This window comes from Neopsephotus bourkii, unplaced genomic scaffold, assembly GCF_033783945.1.
Source record: "Neopsephotus bourkii isolate Nb327-2 ecotype Australia unplaced genomic scaffold, CSIRO-AGI_Nbou_v1 NB_1686, whole genome shotgun sequence".
Lineage (NCBI taxonomy): Eukaryota > Metazoa > Chordata > Aves > Psittaciformes > Psittacidae > Neopsephotus > Neopsephotus bourkii.
The window spans coordinates 97,988-114,100 of record NW_026902160.1 but is presented as its reverse complement, the minus strand read 5'-3'; the positions used below and the strand labels follow the sequence as shown (position 1 = coordinate 114,100).

The 16,113-nt window shown below is 41.0% G+C and overlaps 1 long non-coding RNA gene across 1 annotated transcript in view; it reads right to left on the bottom strand.

Annotated features, from left to right (window-relative positions):
• LOC133224523 (uncharacterized) overlaps nucleotides 1–8,165 on the bottom strand; it is a 32,084-nt gene extending 23,919 nt beyond the window's left edge. The window contains exon 1 of the long non-coding RNA XR_009728868.1: nucleotides 8,041–8,165. This is a non-coding gene — a long non-coding RNA (uncharacterized LOC133224523). The remainder of the gene's footprint in view (nucleotides 1–8,040) is intronic.
• Nucleotides 8,166–16,113: the final 7,948 nt, after the last annotated feature.

Genomic DNA, 16,113 nt, shown 5'->3' with positions numbered 1-16,113 from the left:
GTGACAGGCTGCATGCAATGAAATGGCACTCCATCCCAAGGTTTTACAGCTGCCATCAGTCTCTGGTCTACTTTATTGCAGCTTTTTCACCACAAACAAGACCTGCAAGACACTTTCCTGGTGACAGACAGGTAAAGGATAGCTTAAAACTGAGCAATCTGGTCACATCAGCTGTATAGTGCTGGGAACAAAGGGCAGCTACAGGTGTGACAAAGTAGACAATTACTGTGCTATAGAAGCACAGAGTTCAAAATATGTTACAGAACATAGAGGCATCTCTTGATTTTTGATCAGCCCAAGAGAAAAATACATCTGACAGTGGACAGAACTTTTCTTTTGGGGGGGGGATGAACAAACTCCTCAATGACTGGCTAGTTTATCTTTTGAAGGAGTCTCCCAAACAATGTACAGCAGAACCTCCTCAAAGAGAAAGGCCAAAAAGAAGTTACTAAGATACTACAGCCATTGAGCACATCATAATTTCCACAGCTATGGAGAAGTGCTGAGGGGAAGCATGCACTGAGCTCCTAGCAATTGTTGTAGGCCAGTTCCTCTTCAGATAGTCAGGGCACAGTTTAGGAGCTACCACAGCCTGGGTGGAATTCACCTGAAGAACCCTAGACATGAAAAAAAAAAGTTACTTCTAATCATCAATAGTCGCACACATCAGAGTAGAGATGAGGATGTGGGGGGAAGGAACTGCAGTCTTCCAGCTTCTCAGAAGAGGAAGTACAGGACCAACAGCAGCTGATTCTGCTCCCTTACACTGGAGAGAGGAAGAAAAAATTTTTCTCTGTCTTCCTTACTGAGGACTCATTCTCAAATCCACTGTTGGACGGCCGAAGTCCACCACACTGAAGAAAAGCAAATCCTCCTTGAAGAAAGCTGAACAGAAGTTATCAGAGACAGAATACCTACGTGTTTGTACAAGTAAATCATCTGGGATCTAGCGTATTTGCAAACTGCCTTAAAGAGTGAACAATCCCCAAGAGGTATACCAGCATCTTTCTACATGTACACAAACCCACCCTGTGTCATAGAAATTGCATAAAGAGCCAGATTAGAAATGCCTGTATGTGTGTGCTCGCTTCCTTAGACTTAGAAAGGGGTTATGAAAGGTCTTTTCCCAGGATATAGCCGTACTTAGAACAGCAGCCCTGATATTTCATGTACACGTGGAGCAGCTCCTTTGCTTCACAAAAAGATTAAATGCTGTGACACCAGAACCAGATGCATGAAAAAGTAAAATTAAGGAACAACTAGTAGCCAGCATCCCTAATCTTTTCTCAAGACTCTTCCCTTTCCCTTCTCAGCGTGTAGCATACAGGGCATCTCTGAGGGGCCTGCAGACAACCAGTTGCTGCTAACCAAGAAACTGGAAGTCCATGTGTAGATGCAAACCTATGATGTCTCTAGGAGTAGAGATGTGGTGGGAGAGTTTACATAATTGTGGTGCTCTGAGAGATGGATGATGGCTCTTCAGGAAGAAAAAAATGAGAGAAAACAGATAACTTGGAGTTCTTTGCGGAGTTCTGCAAAACAGTATGTGACAGACTGGTCAAAAGCTTAAGGGTCAGGATGAGACAGGAGGCCAAGGAGCGTAATTGTGTGGTGGGTATCTGCTACAGGCCACCAAAACCAAGAAAAAGTGGATGAAATCAGCCATAATCACCCTGTGTCTCCTGAAGGATTTTCACCACCCCAGTATCTGCTGGGAGGGCAACAAGCAAGGGGACAAACAAATCAGGAGAACAATCATAGCCCACAACTGTTGAAAAAGTTGGCAGACAACTTCAGGAGAGGCACTGCTCAATCTGCTACTTGTTAATCAACTAGTTAAAGCTGTTAAATGCTCATCACTACCTTGGCAGCAGCCATTGTAGGATGGTGATACAAGGATCCTGAAAGAAGTGAGATAAGCAGGTAGCACAATAGAGATCCTGAACTTTGGAAGAGTAAATCTAGCCTTGTTCAGGAAACTGGTAGGCAGGATGCCACTGGAGGCTGAGGCAAAGGAGTGTACCAGCTGACCTCCAAGAACAACCACTCAAAGTAGAACAGCCCGTTCTAATGTGCAGGAAGTCAAGCAAGCATGGCAGGAGGCCAGCTCTGCCCAAGGGGGAACTCCAGACTGCGCTCAAACATTAAAAGGAAGCGCACAGGAGGTAGAAGTGGGAGCAGGCTATTTAGAAGGAATATGGAGATGATGTCTGGGCACATAGGAGGACAGGAAAGTAAAGGCTCGGCTGGAGTAAGAACATGGAAGGGGAGCAGAAGGCAACAAGGAGTATTTCAGTAGCAAGCAAAATGCTGGTCCATGGACAAAGGGCACAATAAAAGGCCATGGTATAAAACAACTGTCTGCTGTCAGACCTCCCTAAAGGTGTTGGTAGAGTCTGCAAGTGAACCATCACCCAGAGTAGAGAAAGAGTGGATTAGTGGCCAATTTGGTAAATTAGATACCACGAAAGACAAGATGGCTGGACTAGATGACCTACAAATGTTCCTTTTAACCTTAGTCATGATTATGGTTTCCCAGGGATCACTATAAATTATTTTGCTATATAAAGAAAAATCAAGGTATAAGTGTCAGTCTATCATCTTAACCACAGCTGGGCCAAAGCTAGAAAGATAGAAGACATAACAATGTATATGAGAAATGGCCCTGTAAAGTTCATTAACAGTTCTTATTTGTATACGTGACACCATCAGATACTGATACCACTAGAGTCATGCTTTCAGACACCAGTTCCTCAGGTGAGAACAAGATGGGGCCAAACATAGTGCTGCCCTCTAAGCCATATCAAAAAAGCTGTTAAGATCATCACTACCCCCTGTTACCAAGGGATTTACATTATCAATTTGGTGGCTGGATACTGAATCCTATGATACTCTAATATTAAAAAGCCCCCCAAATCCTTAGACCAAGCACATCCATTGATTGCTTCAGCAGTAAACTCAATTAGGGTGGAGAAGGCAGTAACTTCATGTGGAAGACACCCCATCCTACTGTTTGTGTTTGCTAACTTCTCCAAGTGTATCTGAGCTCCTTTTAAGTCCAGTCTGTAGGATACAATTGCTGATGTATTAAGAAACTTTTCCCAGAGGTCATCAGTATCCTACTGCATTGTCAAGTGGCATTATTTTAATGTAATGGCAAAGCACCCATTAGAACAAAATAGGGAAAGAAGTCCCTACAGAGCCACTATCCAGAACTATTTGGATCACAGTCATAACCAATTTGAAGGAGCTAGTCTGAAAATACAGACAGGTGTATTAGCCCTGTGAAGAGAAAAAGACAAATATTAGGGAAATGAGTAGTCCTGGTGCTACAGCAAGAGGGAGCTGAGCTGTAACAGCCTGTATGTTCAGACACTATAAGCTTTTAAATTTCAAGCCTTTTTCAGACCCTTCTTAGAGGCTGAAACCTTCTCAGCTGAGTATATACACTTGTAGACTCTAATGAACTGAAAGTGTCAACTTCCCACTGATGTGTCAGATGGACTTTTTCTCAAGCAGTGGAAACAGTTGTCTAGGCAGCAGTTGCGTGGGGATGCAGACACCGAGCTGCTAAAGTACCTTTTATTATAAGATTGAAACTGAGGAGAAGCCATTCATTCTTTACCTCTGAATCAGGAAGTCCACTCATTCAAGCAATCATCAGCTCGTGCAGCAAAACACATAACATTCACACCATCCCCACCACTCCTCCTCCAAACATTAACTCACAAAAAGTCACCCAGAGGCTTCCTCAAGCCCACCAGGAAAATCAGTAGGGGCTTTTTGAATATGTAGCTTATGGTAGTCTAAGGTCAACAGCTAATTTCAGCCAGGGAAAGCCCATCGCCATTTATTTATAATTTCCTTAATGTAACTTAACCAGAGTAAGTTAAAAAGGGAAAGGCCCGAGACATCTGTGATACAGCCAAAATGAAACAAGACTCCTCATCAACAAAACCAGCCTGAGACAGTATTAACAAACATATCGCACCACATGCTAGGTTGAATATGCTAGTCACCACTAACAAACACCTTCACTGCAATTCTCACACCACTAATGTCACATAATGGAACAACCTGCTGCAAGAACATGATGTTTTACCTCTAAAGGCTGATATAAACCAGGTGCTTCACATTTCATGGTTTAACATTCAGTATTTCAAATACATTACATAAATGCAAATTGTCATGAAGAGCTTCTTACTGCAGTACCTAGAAACGGGAGATGTGGATCCTGTACTCATCTCACTGCCTCTATCCTTCAGTTCCTTAGGCACTGAGGTAATACCTAGCTTAATAGATGAAGCATCAAATGGTTTGAACAGTGAAGGTACTACAGCAGCCCAAGATACACAGAAAATAGTCCTTCCTCCTCTACCATTATCACAGGTGTGGGTGGGAACCATGTAAGGAGAAAGAAGTGGGAAAAGATGGGGGGTTTCAAACAAAGGGAGGGAACATGCTTAAAGAAAATGGGAAATTTGGAATGGCAATGCTGCTTCAAATTCTTGACATGCATGGGTTTAATCCCTATTCTTTCCCCAGAACTTGCTTAAAAGCCGTAACATTGCTTTTACGAATACAGACAGAAAGCTGAGAGACATGAAAGCTGAGCCTAAGGCTAGAAAGTAAATGAACAATAAATAAAACACTAATTTATTACAACCAATAAACCAATGGACAGATTGCCCACAAGTTGCACTGTCTATCCTGAAAAGGTTTTCAAGGCCAAACTGGATAAACACCCAAGTAACCCAATCTGATCTCAAAGCTGACTCTGCTTAAGGCAGGAGGTTGGACTCGAGACTTTCACAAGTCCCTTCTGACCTGGATTATCCTATCCTGCATTCCCATTCTGCAATCTTCCTGGGTTCAGCCTCTACCTAGAGGCTCTCAAACTCTTCAATCTTGGCAATACAGGCATGTTCATGGGAAAACTTCAGAACTGAAATTCCCCTTGGAAGCTTTCCAGCCCTACAATATTAAAGTAAGGAAGTCAGTATCCCTCTTGCCCAACAAAAAGGAGCCATCAACTCCATGATCACCTGTTACCAGGTAGTGCAACAGCTTTGACAGCACACCAAAGAGCGGGGTGCAGCACAGGGAGGCTGCTAGCAAGCATCCAAAAGGATGCTCGGGCTGCAATGTGTATGTTAAGACTTCACTACCCTGGCAGATTTTGGTGATCACTAGAAACCACAATCACGGTGAAAAATCACAGCCCACACTTCATGTCTGCAACTGGGCAGGTGTATGAGGCTGGGTAGCAGGGAGATAGCATCTTGCAACTGGCATGATCCGAACCCATCTCCCTGAAGTGTCGAACCAGACTGAGTCATAAAGAATTGAGTCAGGTTCAAAGTTTGAAAGGGAAGCCAAAACCCCTCCAAAATGCCCCATTTCCTGGTTATCTGTGGCCAGCCCTTCACTGGGTGCAGACTTTGCCCTAGTGCACCTCGCGTCTCCCAAAAGCACTGTCAGCAGGGGCAGGATGCTGCACCTGCAGGAATCCTCTCTAGTGCGTACCACCAGCCTTCCATGGTCTGTGCTAAACATTCAATTTCTTAACACACGGAGAACTGCAATTAAGATTCCAGCCAAACTTGTAAAATGAATCTCTCATCCGTTTTTCTCATCTTTTCCTGGCTAGCAACACCCCGGGCCAACTGCCTGAAGGAACCAGATACGATTTCTAGCACTTTTTCTGATGCTGTGTTGGTTGTCCCATTTATTTTGGAAGGAACAGCATGAGACTGCATTTGCAGCTTTATGGTTACCTGAAAATTCATCACTTTTCTTCCTCCTGGAGAGTGCAGCTGCTAAGTTTTCAAAGAACTCACCCGTCCTTTAAGCTATGCACACATGGGTAACAAGGACAAAGAACAGGAAATTATTACGAATTTAGCTAAAATTTAAGACATTCCTGATGTTGATCCCTAAGCATGAAAAAGCATCTAGTGCTGGCAGTAGAAAACAGCAGGGGAAGAAGACAGTCAACATAAAAGGAAGCTCTCTTGGCCATGAAGCACAAGAACTTCTGTACTGGCCACACCACTCTCACTATGGCCAAAGTACTTCCTCTCCTGGGAAACTTCAACAAGGAGCTGCCAAAACAGCACTTTAAAAGGGAGAAGTATTTCAGCAACTCATCCTAGAGGAGAAGCAGGACATAACCTCCACACTCCAAAAGGACAGGATCCACACAAACTATTTCGGTGTTTCTGAACAGTGAAATTCAGATACACTGTTCTGAAACCCAAGTTTCTGATGTAACCAAGCTTCTGCCTTGGTTATGCAGACAAAAGGCAAACCAAATTGCACTTAAGTGGGCTTGGACTAGATGATCTTCAAAGGTCCCTTCCAACACTAGGGATTCTGTGAACACTGTGATGGCACTTTTAACCTTTCCAGTTAACATTTAGGTCTCATCACTGTTTAAAAAGTTACAGCTTTTGCAATCCTGGCAAATCCACTTTGGACAAAACACAGCAACTGATGCATGTTAATCTTCTGCACAGATTATGGAAGCTCTTAAGTGATCTACAAGCATCACAGACTCCTTACAGAAATTCAGCATTCAGTATCCTGTCTCACTTGTCAAAGGCAAGATTATTTTCTCACTTGAAGACCAAGGCATTGGAAATCTTTTTAAATCAAGTGTCAAATTTCATTGTGAAATCTCAATAAAAAGTTTTAAAAGGCAACTTTTCATTCCACTGGAATAAACCCAGCCCATCAGACCACCATGCTCAAACACACCTGGCCAAGCTCTTTGCTTGGTCTTCTTCCCTTGCTTTTGCACAGCAGCAGATGCTTTCAACTCCCTCTATGCTTCTTGGCAGGAAACAGGAGATTTAGTAGCTGAAATAGATGAATCCATTCTGAGCCGATCATTAGCTAACTCCCATGCAAATGAGTACATATGCTATGAGACAAGGGTCCTCACTCAATGCAAAACTTGCTACTCATTAAAGCTCTCAGTTCCTTTCTGTTAGTACAAGTAAGGTGAACAAAAGTCATGTGCTTTCCTGGAAATTCTTTTGAGTTGGTAGAAACCACTGCCACAGAAGACAATCACTGCTGGAGATCACATCTATACCATAGCTGGACTACATGAGGGCCTGTATCTTTACAGTTTCTTAGGCGTTAAACAAGTAAGCCAGCTGATTTACTTCCTCATAGATAGGACAGTGATACTGCACTAGGTAGCAGGTCCACGCAATACTGATCTCATCATGTAACCTACACCATTAATTAGTATTTAATATTCCCATGACCTAATTGTTGCTGCTAAACTTTTGTATGACACCTTTCAGAAGACAATTAACTCCTTATGCCTGTTGCATGTTCTGAAGACCAAGAACTCTTCAGAGGCATGAAAGAAGTATTTAATAATAACGACGTTATCTTTCAGAAGTACAAAAATGATACTTGGTTTTAGGGTCACTTCACAGCTCCTATTCCCACAAGGAAATGTGGTCACAAGTGATGGAAAACAGCAGCCAGATTAACCTGATACTCTGACTGACACGGTAAAAGACAAATGTACTAAAGCCAGGAGCAAGAGGTGAAACTGACCCATAGAAAACTGAGCATTAAGTCTGGATTGCAATCTGGCCACAGCTGTGGGGTACACTTCCTGATTTATGAGAATTTACCAACAGATTACAACAGACTAGGAAATCCACAGCTCCTATCCATCCCAGCAACTGCCTGCTCCGGCACAGGACACGTTTTTACTGTGCCAGGAATGAATGAGCTAGCAAACACCAGACTCCTCCCTCTTTCTCTCATCCAATGCTGTTCAGAAAAGAGATAGGAATTTTACTTCTTTCTGACCCCACCAAACTTCCTTGCAGAACAGCTGACTGCAAGACAGGGCACTCTGTCTGGTTTTGGCCACACTGCGTTAAGAACCACTACAGTGTGATGGTGGCATTTCAGGCCACGAGGTAACAGTTTAACTGAACAAACTAAAATCCATAGTACTAATTCCTAAGTTTTGCTGTCCAAACCCCTCAAAAGCACATTAGCACTTACACAACCCAATCGCTCCACAGGTATTTCCAGGGGACTTCAGCCACAAGGCCTGTAGGAGCAAGAAGGATCGATGAGATGGTCTGGGAGGTGGTGTGAGTAAACAGATGAGCAAGAGAACATTCAGTGCAAAAATTATCATGAAGCAAAGAGCAAATGCTTCACAGTGCTGCTCCTCTTTCTTTATCCAGTAACAGTTATTTTATAAATCCTCATGACACAAGACAGACTTGAAATTTAGCCACAGACTTGAGCCTCTTAATAACTGGGTTCAGTTTCCAACTCTGTTTCAGACTTGCACTGTAGCTGGGGCAAAACTGCTTCATCTCTGTGCTGATGATTCTCTGTAAGGTGAAGTCATACTTGCCTCAGCCTCAATTTATTCCATTTGTACAGCAGTGTGGGAAACCAGTGTCAGCTTGAAGGCATCTTTACCACAGTTCACATATTCACAAATAATCCTCCTAAGGAAAGACCAATTCCCAGTGCATAAGGAAAAAGCTATTTAAGAAAGTAAATGGATTAAATCAGAAAAATCAGAACCAAAACAAAAGTAACACATTTCCAAAGAATTGTAGGACACAAAAACTTGCATTAAGATTTACAACAATCTTTTTACATGCTTTACAAATCAAGTTAAAATGCAAAAAGGAATTGCTAAGCACCTTATATTTCTCTTCATTTACCCACAGGTACCTAATTTTGTTATCATACAAGATACAATGCGTGAAATTCTGTAGAGCACAACACTTGCTCAGCATAGCCATGAAATCACACCTTATAAAGTTTAAACCTATAAAAAAAATGTTACTACAACCAGAAAAGAAGTAATAAAAAGGAAGTAGGATTTTCAGAAGTAGCCTCTGTGCAATGTTTAATCCTTAAACATCTAAAATAACATTACCTTTAAGACCAATACCATATTAAACCATTACATGTTAAAACAGAGCATCTGCATTTACACACATAACTTAAGCAATTAACATGCTTTTCATATTTATGCTGCATTATCTCCTGAAAAATAACACACATAATGCATTCCATGCTGTACCCCCTCAATTAGGCTCTGTTGTTTTTTATTTCTCCCAGTCATTTCAAAACTCTATCACTTCCACAATTTCTCAACCAGCTGCGCAGTTTCTTCACTGAGCTAACTTTTGTTTGGGTGATTTTGTATTACAGCAACACTCAAGATTGCTTAAGTTGCCAACGGCTAAACATTACATAGTGTCAATTGATTTCAAAGCCCAATCAAGAGTATAAATTATAATCCTCCAGTTTCAATACATAAGTGGTTTTGGTTGGGGGTTTTATTTTGTATTTTTAGTTGTTTCTTTTGGGTTTGTTTTGTGTTACAAAAAAACTGGGCAATGAGCAAAATTAGCCAGCCAGCCTGGAGACAGTGATCTACAACTGTGTTTGGGTTTTTAATACATGCTCCTCCTACAACATCATAGCATGTCACATTGACATACTGCTGGTACGAAAAAAGGGAACTGGCAAGCAGGTCATGCCAGAGCACATCATTTAAAGGATTCCAACCCCAGGACAAACATACCTTTCTATGGTTAATGACTTCAACGTTTTAAGATTTCTTTTCCATGTTTAGTCTACTTGCTTGTGTCACAGATTATCATGTCCTAGTTCAAGGCATTGCCAAAATCTACGTCTCTGCCAATGCCTAATTCATTCAAGTCCTCGACTCCTACACATAGTATGTTCAAGGCATGTAGAGATGATGCTCCTATTGCACAAATGTAGGTTAGCATCCAAAAGAGGCACCTGCATAAAGAGAAAAGTAATCAGGCTTTTGCCTTACAACTCTCTTCTTACCCACTCAGTTTATCATCAGTGATATTATGCCAGCTCCTCCTAAAAATCACATCTGAAGACTACGGGCAGTCCCAACTATTATTACTGTTATTTTTTTCTTTAATAAAAACGAACAGTCAATATACAATTTCATGCCTCTTGACTCATGATACAGAAAGAATGCGATTTTCTGCAAGACAGCCTTCAGAAAGTTTCTCCACCTGGTGAAATACATGAAGTATGACCAACGTAAATGACACAAAGGCTCAGAGGCAGCTGGAGAGAATGAATGACAAAATTTCACCATAAACCACAAAACAGCTTAGGCAAGTGACACGCACCACAAGTTATATTACTGAAAAGGTCCATGAATTCTTTAAATTGACTATTCAGACATGCAGTCTTAGTCTAGGAATGAAAGAGATGTTATCTTTTAAAGCCTGTAAAGTAGATTGATGGCACAAAAAGGAATACGTAGAAGATCCTTGTAAGATAAATGGTATCAAACAGCATTTTCATTATTCTTTTCAAATGGAAAAGTTTGTTTATTTGTTAACTAGAAGACAAAGACTTTATCTGCAGATTGTTACAGAGAGTAAGATTACACTCAATTAAGAAATCTAAGAGGTGCCCTTGCAGGAAAGGATAAAGGCAACAGTATTGTTGCTATGTTAGAGACTAGTGTAATAGGGCACTTGCTCTTCCCCTCCCATTCTCAAGGAAACCAATCACATCTTTCACAGTTAGCAAGAGTGCACAACTGTGTTTCTGCTTCCAGGCGTGAGAATTCACTCACTACAGCAAACTGCTCATACCATAAATACAGCATACATAAGTGAAGAGAATGATGTAGTACTGTTTAGAACTTGCCTTTCCCTGTTAAAGACTGCTCCCAAGAGGACCTCTCTTACAAACCGGCTAGTTCTAATTTGCCCTTAACTTAATAGAAAACAAATTAATCAAAAAAGACCCCATGTCCTGGTTTCAACTAGGACAGTTTTCTTCCTAGCAGCTGGTGCAGTGCTGTATATTGGCTGTAGTCTGAGAACAGTGCTGATAAATAACACTGATGTTTTAGTTGTTGCTGAGTAGTACCTACCCCAAATGAAGGACTTTACAGTCTCCAATGCTCTGCCAGTGAGGAGAGGCACAAGCTGGGAGGAAGCAGAGACAGGACACCTGACCCAAACTAGCCAAAGGGATATTCCATATCACAGCACATCATACCCAGTATAAAAACTGGGGGGAGCCATGCAGAAAGTAACGATCACTGCGCAGGGTTGGGTATCGGTCAGCAGTTGATGAGCCATTGTATTGTGTATCACTGCTGCTGGTTGTCATTGATATTTATTATTTTTAATATATTTTTGTTATTTTCCTTTTATCATTATTATTATTTTACCTTAATTATTAAACTCCCCATCCCACTGCTGGGGGAGTAAGTGGTACTGTTTGATACTTAGTTGCCAGCCAGGGTTACACCACAATCACCTGAAAACCTCAACTGCCCTTAGCAATGCTGCAGACTCCATTTAATGGTCAAACAACAGATGGACAAAAACTTGTACAAGGTCTTGAAGACACAGTACATGAGACAAGGTATACACATTCAAATATGTGACTTCAAGTGACTCAGTTCTTGCTTTTGTTCCCTTTCAGAAGAAGACTTCACCGATTATGTATTTCTAGTAAATACGGAACCATCTTCCCATGAGCTGATGCAGGTAAATAGCTTGCATCATGAAGTCTGTTGAAGCAACAGCAGGCAGCACTAGTCATCTGGTCTGATGAGTTCAGCATTCCAGCTTTTCTTCTCCAGCACCCTGGATTCAAATCTTGTATGTCAGTCACAAGCAAAACAATCTTAGACAACAGCTTTCTGCTTGCATGCAACTTCCCCCAAACAGCACAAACTACTGTACTAACTTAACAGCTGTTTCAAAGAAACCAGAATGGGAAAACAAGTCTAGACATCTTTCCCTCAGAAACGTCAGACCTGCATCAGCTGATCAACTCACACATTTCATATGGAATGCATGCTACTTTATGCAATGTAAGTGACATAATTTGTGAGTACATCAGTGTAGATTTTTATTTATTCTTTCACGTAATACTAGGTGCTGCTGCTTCTTTACAGGTATTACATCTCCTCAGCTGCCTCCTCTCTTCATAAATGGCAAGTTGGGCTCAAGTATTATTTGTAGCATAAAAAAAAATTACCTTCTCAGATGTTCCTTGTCAGTTAACAAATCTGAAATTGTCAGGTATTGTCAAAGAGATGCTGGTTTCACTTTTCTGTTCAGCTTCCAGAAAAACTGGTGAAGAAAATGGAGGTTAAGAGTTGACATGGGATTCCTAAATGTGCATCACTGCATGTTGTCTGTCTTTTGGGAGGTATCGAAAAAAAACCCAACCATCCAGAAGATCCCTCTTGACAAACTGCATCCATGCAGATCCTTGCATTGCTGTATTTCTGCAACACAGACATTCTGGAAGGAAAATTTAGGTTAAGCAAACATCCAAACTATGCACAGTCTGCTCTCCTGGCAACTCTGCCTGAAGAGCTGCTGATGACACAGTAAAACCACGTATTTCTGATTAACAATACCTGCTGAAACAGCAATGTCAAAGGCTATGGACTCGTGACTAAAGTGTGAAAATGCGTCAAGCCATCTTAAAACAAGACATTCAAACTAGTAGGTTTAAAAAAACCCCCAACCAAACACACACTGAGAAAAACCTACCAGAGAAGACACAACCAATATATACCTTCTCCCCTTTTTTCTACAGAGATACAAATTGGACACCATCCACTTTACAACCCTGTTTGTACCTATCATCTTTATCAGGAAACCAGTAAAACCCAAAAGTAATTACAGGAAAAAACAGGTTTACCTGGCATGTCTTCCAACAGTTTTAGGTAGATCCAGAGCACACCAATAAGCAGTTTCTTCCATGTCTCTAAGTACTGAGCTGGGAGAGGCCCAACTATACAGCTAAAAGCAGCAGCAAAGTAAACACACAGACCGGTGAAGAACAGAAATGAAGCCCAAAGGTTTGGTATTGTTATTTCTTTGTGCAGAGCAGAGCAGAGCAAAACATCCTCCTTTCAAGAACTTCACTTACATCAGCTGCCTGTAGTAGCAGTACAAAATACAACATTTTAATGTTTGTTTAACATCTTCAGTTAATGACAAATGGGATAACACAAGACACACAAGTTGTTGGCAATTAAGAAGCCATTTAAAATTTGGAAAACTAGAAATTTTTGAAAAGTTCTTTCTGATGGAAAGGAGTAGGAAGGGAGACATCTTGAATAAAAGCTTCTGTGACTTCATTTCAGAGAACTCCCCTATCAAAGGCTTCAGTCTTCAGGTTTCCCAAAGGTTTAAATACAGAGAAAGAGCCAAAGACAACAAGGATACTACACACCTAATCTTGTTCAGATGGATGTTACAACATAGCAGACTTGTTTTTAGAATAGCTTCTACAATTACAAGTCACACACCTTCATTTGTACTGTGAGACGTGTGAAATTGTGTTAGTGTAAATATTTACTCTAGTAACCATTAATTTCTCCATCGTGATACAACAGGTTCCACACGAAAGGCAAACTAACCTTTCCCTGAAACAAATTTTGCAAAGCCTTTTTGAGCAGCAGTCAGCACACTGAACACCCAAGCACTCAACAGTCACTACATGAATTAATTTTTAACACATCATCTTCTCAGGCTGTGGTGAGATTTGTGTTACTGGCATGCTGAACCTCAGCTACACAGTTTTAAGTGCCAATAATGCCACACTACAAAAGTGTGCTGAAGACTTTTTAACTCTCACTTACACTCTCTCAGAAGGAAGAACAGTGAATGCCAAGCAGAGATGAGACATCCCTGTGTAAAGGCTGCCTTAGAGCACCCAGTATCAACACTGTTCAAGATACAAACACTTTGTGCAATTATGCCCTCTTTCATTAAGGAAATTCCTGAAGAAGTACCACACCCTCAGATTCAGCTGCACTGATACCAACAGGCAGATATGCCACCAGTCACCTGCAGAGATCAGATATTAATCTTTCATACAGGTTAGGATGAGTAAGGAAGACAAGTTACACTAGTTAACAAAGTAGCCCACTCAAAAAGCTATCATTTCCCCCCTTCCAACTCTCATGAAGAACTCAAATTTACTCAAGTCATGATGTATGATTTCTAGAAGTCTCCTCTACTCAGTTACCTTTGAATGTACATTACTTGCACTGAACCATTTGAATGGCAAATACCGGTGTAGAACATCTGTCCTTCCAACAGGAGGTTATAATGCTATAGCTACACAGATTTCACATTGACTTATTTAGGCATTAAGAAACATGCTCATAATTCAGCAAATCCTTAATAAAACCATTTCAGGAATGTAGTAACAGTAACTAACTTGTTCGCCCAAGACCACAAAAGTGGTAGAACTGAAGCCAATACTTTCAAATTTCCTGGCTCCCAGACTAGTCCATGCTTATCTTCACTTCTTTATGAATTTAGAAAAATACAGCTTGCCTGTAAGTTCTCATCAGAGTGCAACAACTGCAGACCTATGGAGACTCATTCTTCATGTTTTCTGAGTAGCACATGGAATCATGTCAGTTGCACTAATGGACCAGGACCACGGTGAAGCACAAGGCAAGTATCTTTGAAGGATATTAAACACACATATACATATATTTCTCAAAAGGGCTTCCGTTATCTTAACCCAGGATAAAAAGAAGCAGTCATATTCATGTATCACTCTTTGAATGGCTTTGCTAGTAAAGAATAAAAGCAACTTTCTTCCCCATGTACTAGTGAAAACAAGTATTAGAAAATGAGTTTTCTAGCACCATTATAAATCTCGGTAATTTCAAAGCTTTCCTATTCTAGAAAAGCTACATCAGTGTTTGCCCATGTGACATCAACTAGTTTTTCCACCCCATGCCTCAATTTGTTGAGATTACAGATGTTGAAAGTACCAATGCAGTGATGACATCCACTGCCACCTTGTGTTACAGTTGAGAACTGAAGTCTGAGAGGTTGCATTTCACACAAACATCCAGCTTTAGCTGTTGTAACAGCATTTCCCCCCCCAGTGCCACTCTCCCACATGAGAAACCTCACTACTTTTATGTAACTAAAATATAACTCAGGCTGCAACAGCTGCAAGCCTCCATAATCCCAAAGTTCATTATTCTTCAATAAGTGATGGAGGTACTTTCAACAGTACACAGTTTTGCAGACAGCTGGCGCTAAAGTGGCATAGGTATTACCTTTGAGATGCTATTCCTCCAGCACAAGCAAATAAATACACAGGCAAATAAATACATACTGCACTGACAAAGAAAGCGAGGCTAAGCTATTATTCCTTCCTCAACCTCAATCTGAAGACAATAGAAGGTGACCCCTTTACATCCTCGAACTGTATTTTGAGAACAGATATTGTCATTCTCTCTCCTATGCAAGAGGAGACTGAGGGTTCATTTACCTGCAATGGCCGGGTATAAGATGAGCAACTATATTCTGTACCAGCAGCACACACTGGGATAGGCGCTCCAGGACCAGTAAGAGGGATGTAAAGTTGTAGATACCTCAGAGGTTTGTAAGCATTTACCTGGGCATCCTGGGGAACATGGAAGCAAACCTTCCCAAGTCCAAACCTGTGTGTAATTACACCGTGCCTTGCAAAGCAGTCCCAAGCTCAGTGGGTGTATCACAGAAAAATGTGTGTTAGCAAGAAGAAAGAAAAATGTGGAATGGTTCTGGAAAAGGACATTAGTGAACTCTGAAGCTGTACGGTCCTGAGTATATGATGAGTGGAAGTACTATTTTCTTTCAAAAAAAAAAAGTATGGAAAACTGCCTTTTAATTTGGGTAAGCATGGTCATCTGGCAGTAAGAAGAAAGCTTCTCTTGCCTCTTCAGAATAAACAGTGTAGTATCAGAAAAAATTCTACAAGTGCAGTATCTTTACACAAATCAAAATCCTGTATTACCAATTTTCTTCCACACTGGGTAATACCATGCAACCTGTAAAACATTACTATATTGTTAGTTATTTACATTATAGTAGCATTGAGCCTACCTACTTCACTTCTGCACTGACATCAAATTGGAAATTTTTGTATTACCGTGTTTCTCACAAATTAGCTCCTGAAACAGAAGTATTACATTAATTCACAGAATTCACAAACTTAATTCCAGCATTCAGCAGGAGTTTTTCTGGCTCTACCAGATAGCAGTTTTTCCCA